At 36.9% G+C, this 8241-nt stretch overlaps 1 long non-coding RNA gene across 1 annotated transcript; it reads right to left on the bottom strand.

Moving 5' to 3' along the window:
- LOC109843030 lies at nucleotides 2426-4550 on the bottom strand. Its single transcript, XR_002247486.1, has 6 exons — nucleotides 4142-4550; nucleotides 3996-4058; nucleotides 3536-3624; nucleotides 2920-3072; nucleotides 2727-2771; nucleotides 2426-2640 (listed from the first exon to the last, which is right to left on the bottom strand). It is a non-coding gene; the product is annotated as an uncharacterized LOC109843030 (long non-coding RNA).

Below are 8241 nucleotides of genomic sequence, written 5' to 3' on the forward strand. Positions count from 1 at the left end.
CGTATTGGAGCGGTGTCATACAGACTAGATCTTCCAGCATCTATGTCTAGTGTACACAATGTGTTCCATATCTCTATGCTCAAGAAACACTTGCATGATGAGGAGCAGCGGCGAGTGGTGGATATACCGGAGATTGAGCTTCGAGATGATTTGACTACTATTGAGATCCCAGTGTCTATACTTGCTAGAGAGGACAAGAGGCTCAGGAACAAGGTGATTCCATTGGTGAAAGTTCAATGGAACCGAAGTGGAGTTGAGGAAGCTTCTTGGGAGCGCGAGGAGGACATGCGGCGCGACTACCCACATTTGTTTGATCAGGTAAATAAATTTCATGACAAGTACCTTATAATATGTTGATATCCTTGGTTATATATAATTAACACTAGAATGAGAATACCTTCGCCACATTCTTAATCTTTTGGAACACATGGTATATGTATGGGGGGGTTCCTTGTTTGGATTTTTCACCCGACGTACTAGTTCCACGAGATTAGGGCTCGAGCGAGGATGTTATCATTTTAGACGGTTAAGTATAAATATCCATAAACGCTCATCTAGAATCTCACATTTCGAGATGAGTATGATCTTCAAATTTCGAGGACGAAATTCTTTTAAGGGGGGAAGAATGTAGAACCCCGTAAATTTATTAATAAATATATGGAGTTATTAGTGGTAAACATTTCTTTTGCGATGAATAATCATATATAGGCTAAATAAATGTGATAAATAGTGTTTGGGAGCCTAGCAAGAATTTCTATGTTAGAGAAATCAAGGCGATTGATCAGCATGTGATAGAAGGCATAGCAGACAGTTGTTCTGCTGTGCGGTCGACCGCGATATGCGCGGCGGTCGACCGCACAGCAGTCGGGCACACAGGAGACTTTTCTCCTGCTGTGCGGTCAACCGCGCAAGGCGCGACGGTCGACCGCACAGTAGGCAGAGAGTTTTCCTGTGTTGGGTCTTAATGGGTTTCGGGTCGGGTTCGGGTCGGGTTGTGGGGATAGTATATATACTATTACACCCAAGAGAGCCCCATTTCTCATCTGAAATCAGAACCCTAGCCCCCTCTCTCCCCTCAAACCCTAGTTCCTCTCTCTTTGGTGATTTGGAGGAGCTTTGGAGGGCTTTTCAGCGGATTTTCGGTGGATTCAGCGAGAGGGATCGTCTTCCTCCAGATCTAGGGCTTCGTTTTCGTCGTAGGCGAGTAACATCTCGCCCAACTTCACCCCTGTTTGTTTTATGCTTAGATTGGAGTTTTAATCCGGTTTTTATTTGAAGCCCAAATTGTATTTTGTGTAGATACAGTAGATCTTATGGCATAAGGTGCAAAAATCATATATTTTAGTGTTAAAAAGTTCACTAATGATGTTTAATTAATGAGATCCTGATCTGAAACATTTTTATGAGGATTAAATCTAATTTTACAGTTTAAGAACTTTTAAAATCATGTTGATTTAAGTTGGGATTTTTGTTAATGAAGTTTTAACTATTTTAAACTTGTTTTTGACTGCCATACATTACTATTGTATTGCTAGGATTAGTTGGTTATTGATAACCTCAAAAATTGAAATGAGATTTGAGCTGACAGAAACCCAGACGGGGTTTCTGTCCGATCAGCGGTCGACCGCAGATGACTCAGCGGTCGACCGTCGCGAGGTTTTTGTCAGCAGAATGTTTCTGCTATTTGAGCGGTCGACCGGAGTGACCTCTGCGGTCGACCGCCGCTCAGTTGTGAGCCCAGTGACTTTCGGCTCTGCGAGCGGTCGACCGGAGTGATCTCCGCGGTCGACCGCCTTACAGTTTTTTTTCGCCTGTTGATCTTTACTGTTCTTTTTCGTATACTTGAGAGTTCACCTCTTATGCCTCTCACTAGTTTGTGATATTAGTGACTCACCCACACATGGGATTGACCGTGATACGAATTTAGACCCGTACTTTGAGACACGTGCAAAATTAAGACATGTGTATGTATCTCCACATATGCTAGTGATAATTACATTTCTTCATTCATAGTCCACGTGTTGGGCAATGCATTATATTGATCCATGTGTTGGATACTTACCATCTTGGTCCATGTGTTGGACATGCATTCTATTCAGTCCATGTGTTGGACCTGCACCACTGTTAGTCCATGTGTTGGACATTTTGCTAAACCTTGAGCATGATACACATTTGAGTTTTGGAACACGACAGTTTGACACCGTTAAGACCTAGAAATCTCATTCTAGACGGAATTTATTTTTTTAATTTTTTTAATTTTTAAAAAGCATTCTAGACGGAATTTAAGCATCCTAGACGGAATTTCCGTCTAGGATACTATGCTACAGTGTTTTTTTTTTTTTTGTAGAATCTACTTTGAGTGCATGTACACAATATTAAACAATAAATTATATTCATATCCAACACAATCTAATTATATTTCAATATCAAATTTCATTATATTCAAATAATACATTCACCAAAATAGTAGAGAGATACATAAATTATTTACAAACTTTTACATAAATTATTTACAATGGCTATGACACTGCAAAAGCTTCTTCAACTCCTTTCCTGTACATTTACTCATGCCCTCTTCTTCTCATTCTTCACCTTCTTCCTCATCATTCTGAGCGTAAGCAGGAACTGAAATTTAAGCTCCTATAAACAATTGATTTCCATATCAAAAATCGTACCTAAAATTCTTAAAAGGAACACAAAATATAGGAAGAGCTAGAGAGTGTCACCAGTGCCAAATATCTGCTAAAATTCTTAAAAGATAATTGACATATCTGCAAAAAAGTTAATCGTTTAAGCATTAGAACCAGTTCACAGTTCACATATATGGATCGAAACTGAAGGAGAAAGACAGAGACAATAGCAACATACTACTCAAAGATAATGAGCATAAAAGTATCAGTGCCAAATTCCTAATATTACCCCTTCTCTTCATTGATTTTATCAAAACGAATCCCACAGGGGCAGGTCATTCTGTTGCCCTCTGATGAAAGAATGACAATCCTTCTTCAGTATTACTTTTACGGGATGTATCCTTCATGTTCTCCAACAAAAGATTTGTTAGAAGAAAATGACCTGAAAAACAAGGCAACAAAGTGAATGATGCACAAATAGGATATATTAATCTAAACTGCAAAACTAAAACTTCCATCCTCATATAGTTGAAAAAAAGGTAAGTACTCAGAAACATGCAATTGACTCGAAGGAAACGATATGACCAGTCCAATAGATGTTTTGATATGATTTTTGGACAAATATCCAAACAAATAAGGCTCACAGACTTATCTTCCAAAATCAGTTGCGTAGCAATAACAGTTCAGGAGCAACTCAATATAGGGATAGACAGCCTTTGTTCGCACTAACAAGAAGGAAAGAGTTGAAATATTTTTCCACTTTAGAATTTATGTTTTGAGGAGATAGTAACTCAAAAATTAAGATCTCATCTTTATGTGCTTCAGGAAATATCTATTATTCTTTATGTCCAGCGGTTCCGACTTTCTGTACCAAGGATGAGCCCTTTTAACTGTGAACTACATACCAATATGATTTGTTGCAAACTGGAGCTCTATTCCATCATGCGAGAGCAAGTAGGGAGTAGCCATAATTCCTGCATTGCCTCCTGAAACACTGAATTGCCTCCTGAAACACTGAATTGCGAAGAACATCAACGTGAAACACTGAATTGCCTCCTGAAGAATTTGATATCATAAAAAACCATAGACTCACAACATTACCATGTGTGTAGTATATCAAGCTTTTCACAACATTCACCAATTGTTTGGTTTCATTTATCGATGAATCCATAATTGGTTGAATTTTTTAAATAAAAGAAAATAGGACTTCTGAATTTATAGAGCAGAATGGAAATTATGCTCCAGAAGCATGGATTGAGAAAGCCAAGGGTTATTCATATAAAAGTGTAGGATGCCCATACAGAACTATAGCTAAAAGAATTTAGAGGATCTTTAAGTTTAAGCACAAATATAGTTTTAAAGTACCTTCTAGCTCAGAGATCTGTCAATTTGCCCAGCAACATATGATGCCAGACCAGAATCATCAGCCTGCACAATAACAAAACCAACTTAGAACATAATATCAATAAAGCGGAAAGATCTGTAACTGTATAGTGCAATTCAATGTTCACCTTGTCCATCTTTCCAAGGTCCAAGCCCTCAAAGTTCTTGAGTGTTAGAAATGGAGGCAATGTGAATCTGCAGAAGAAATATTATAAAGAGATACAAATTGTTGAAATGAGGTAGCTTTCAAAATTGAGAAAGTGGTTAATTTATGTAACCACCTTGATATCTTTCAAGTTCGTTTGAGCTTTAATGCCTAAAAATTTCAGCGAAAAGGTTTGAGACGAGAAAAATTCAGAAGTGATCAGACACGACAACTAAATTGGAGAGAACATCAGTCTATAGAGCCAAAGTCAGGATGATTAGAGTGAGCAAGAGCCTCTAGAGAACCGTGTGACGACAGGAATACTATCATGTAACCCTACAATACACATGAAGTCAAAGGAAAATGGCAAAATGACATATGGCCATCAAGGCTTACAAAAATTTGAATGTCTGACAGCCATCATGTAAAAAAATGAGGGTGCCTGAAATTAGAATATCAGGAACAACAAAGGGAACAAAAAGAAATTCTCAATTAATTTTCGAGTACATCAACTTTAGCAGCGGGTATTCCCTTCACAATTGCTTCTTTAACAGTATTACCAGCAGCCAAGTTTCTCACTCCCATAACAACATGGACACCACGCAGTGCAAGAAATATGTCACTCCTCAAACATTTATTTTATCCAAATCACAATAAGATTAAATTTACTTTCATTTAACTAAATATAAGATTAATTTTTTTTCTCAGCTCAGCAAGATTAATCATCAAATTTGGCGAATTCAACCAAGAACAGAGATTTTTACCGTGGATCTCCTTGGGACTTGTTCTCGATCCCGCTACCCACGAGCTAGGGCAAAGCATCGCCGACAAGCTCGAAACAATCCCGACAAAATACAACACCATCACAAACCCTAGCACCCAAGGCATCAGCATAATCCCAATCACGAACGTCACCGATCCAGAAAGCATCATAGCGAACGAAACCCCCAGCAAGAGGGAAGCGAACGCCGTCGGCGTCATCTTGCTCCGCCTCGCGGACGGAGATCTCGGCACCGCCTGGATCCGCCGTGGCGGAGGACCGGGAGAGGTTCCTGAAATGATAACAAATTTGGGAATGAAATTATTCGTTTTAGGGGGGAACGGAGGGCTTTCGCGGGTTTATTGTGTGAATTTTTTAAAAAAAATTGGTCGGAAATTTCTAGACGGAAATTTCCATCTAGCTGAAATGATAACAAATTTGGGAATGAAATTATTCGTTTTAGGGGGGAACGGAGGGCTTTCGCGGGTTTATTGTGTGAATTTTTTAAAAAAAATTGGTCGGAAATTTCTAGACGGAAATTTCCATCTAGCATATTATTCTAGACGGAAATTTCCGTCTAGAATATTTGGTTATTTAAAAAAAATAAAAAAAATAAAGGAACCGTCTAGGATACTATTCTAGACGGAATTTTCCGTCTAGAATGTTTTATTCTAGACGGAAAATTTCTGTCTAGTTTAATACATTCGAGACGGAAAAAATTCCGTCTAGAATATTCCGTCTAGAATACATGATTTTCTACTAGTGAATAAAGGGAAGTGCTCCAACATAAAGAAATTTACTGTAAGCTGACAACTCAGACAACTTCGTACTGCGGACAGAAACAGCATGGGCCTCAATATCACGTTGAAGTTTCTCTCGAACTTTGGAAGCATCCCAATCCGCATGCTTAATTACCACATCTAACAAAAGATATAATCAGTCTACTTGTTTGTATTGGCTTGACTATAATATGTTTAAAAAAACTAAGCTATTTAAATCAAAGCCCACATAAAGAAAGGGAATGCAGATAGTTATGAAATTGTAAAGGACACAACAAATAAGCAGAGAGAGAAAAACCATAATTGGATTATAATTACAAGTCATTCCGTATGTCAAAAGTTCAGTGTAATAGTGAACCTGCGGGGATGGATTTTCTAAAAAATGATACCACTATGGTAGTCAAGGGTCCCTGCCACTACACCAAACTCCAAAGTTGTGGTGACGCTCTGAGGGTGGAGCGTTATACTTTTATGCTCTACCAAGAGTTAACCTTATTTATCAAATATATACATCTTATACAAGAAATATGCTTGCATATGGTTCTTTAAATTACTTGAAATATAGGATTCATGTAATCGACCCCAAACATTTGGCATAAAGGCTTTGTGCCGTTGCTGTTATATTTCTATGGCTCGGTGGTCAAAGAAAGAACAATAGTCCCAAGTAATATAAAAGATTTCATTGTTATAAATTAATAATTAATAGAAATAATCACAAGGGAACTCAAAGTAGATCTACCTTCCTTCCCTGAAGAATGCTTGAAATTTTGTTGCATAATAAAATTGTCCATCAGACAATTTAATAGACAACTACTACTTTTCCTACATAGCCATCATTTTGAAAAAAAATAATAATGAGTGATTTATATACTTATCATAATTAGAATCAATGAAGTTATTAAGAAAGTTGGTTGAGTGCACAATGTATATAACCATTCAGACAGGTAAAGGTAATATATGTATCAGAAAGATAAATTTTAATGTGAAATATTCATGTGTATAAAATGTTCTGTTAAAAATATAAAGCATCTCGACTTTCTAGCAGTTACAGACAAAAATATTCATGTGTATAAAATGTTCTGTTAAAAATATAAAGCATCTCGACTTTCTAGCAGTTACAGACATGCTAAAGGAGATGTTACCAGCACACCCTTCAAAATATAAAGCATCTCGACTTTCTAGCAGTTACAGACATGCTAAAGGAGATGTTACCAGCACACCCTTATTCAAATTCATCCATGCAAGACTGAGTACAGGAACTAACAGAAGTTGCAAAACCTCTGCCACTTTTTAGTGACTGCTACATATACTTTTACTTACAAAAATGAGTTTAAATCGTCGACTTACTTTAAATGACTGCATAAGAGAGTCAACAATGGCTCATCCTTCAGGTATTCGTCTAATTTTGAGACAATTTCTTTTACTGTAAGACCACATAACAAAACAAAATTGATTATAAAGGTAAAATATTGAAGTAGTTAATCCGTGATATGACATTCATTTACAAGATATCAAAAGACTCAGAATTTTCACGTAGTTTGCTTGATTTTCCTATCAAGAATTTCCCAATCATGCAACCATCACGTCAAGTGCTCACAAGTCATAACCAAACAAAACATAAACATAAATGGCATTATATATAGTTAATAACTTAATATTCTAGTAACTGTATTAGGGAATTACAACTTTGCTTGAGTATTATTTTTTACTTGAAAGTGGTAAAAGGATTTAAAGTTCACCTGTTTTAATGCGCAAAGAAATATATGATGACATATTAATAATTACATCATGAAAATGAATCGAAATTAAAAGGGGAATGCGCAAAGAAATATATGATGACATATTAATAATTACATCATGAAAATGAATCGAAATTAAAAGGGGAAGAGGGGTTCTGCTTTGGTACCTAAAATCTGAACGAATGAACTAACTTGTGCATGAAAGGACTGCATCTTTAAAGTTGTCAGTTTCTCATGAATTTCATAATTTTAATAAGGAAGAAATCCAATAAAGAAAAGCAAAAGGGATCTCCATACCTATACAAAACAGAGAAATGCATCCTCCAAACAACCAGTATCCACAAAATCTGAACAGGCTCACAACCAAGCTCCACAACCAAGCTCACAACTAGCAATATAAAACCAAGCTCACAACTAGCAAACCAAACTACAACAGGTACACAAGATACACCCACCAGCATCCTCCAAACAAGCACAAAAGCAACCAAAAACCCAACAATGAACATGATACACCAACCAGGAATATAAAACCAGCCACACAAAAATGTAAATAGATTATATACCAACCAGTCACACAAAATGAACCAGGAAACACCATCGCGCACCAACAATGAATAGGAAACGTATAAAATTTCCTGGTTGCTAAAATCACTTAGAAAATTAGTGAAATGTGCTCAGAATCTAGTCAATATCATCATTGTTAGCCATCCGGTGCAATATCAAGTGATATTGCAGGTTGCTAATCTCAGAAATTTTAACAATCATCATAGCCTAAAGTAAATAGTCACCAACGTGTTATTATAAG

Source organism: Asparagus officinalis, chromosome 5 (assembly GCF_001876935.1).
Source record: "Asparagus officinalis chromosome 5, Aspof.V1, whole genome shotgun sequence".
In the NCBI taxonomy this organism is placed as follows: Eukaryota; Viridiplantae; Streptophyta; class Magnoliopsida; order Asparagales; family Asparagaceae; genus Asparagus; species Asparagus officinalis.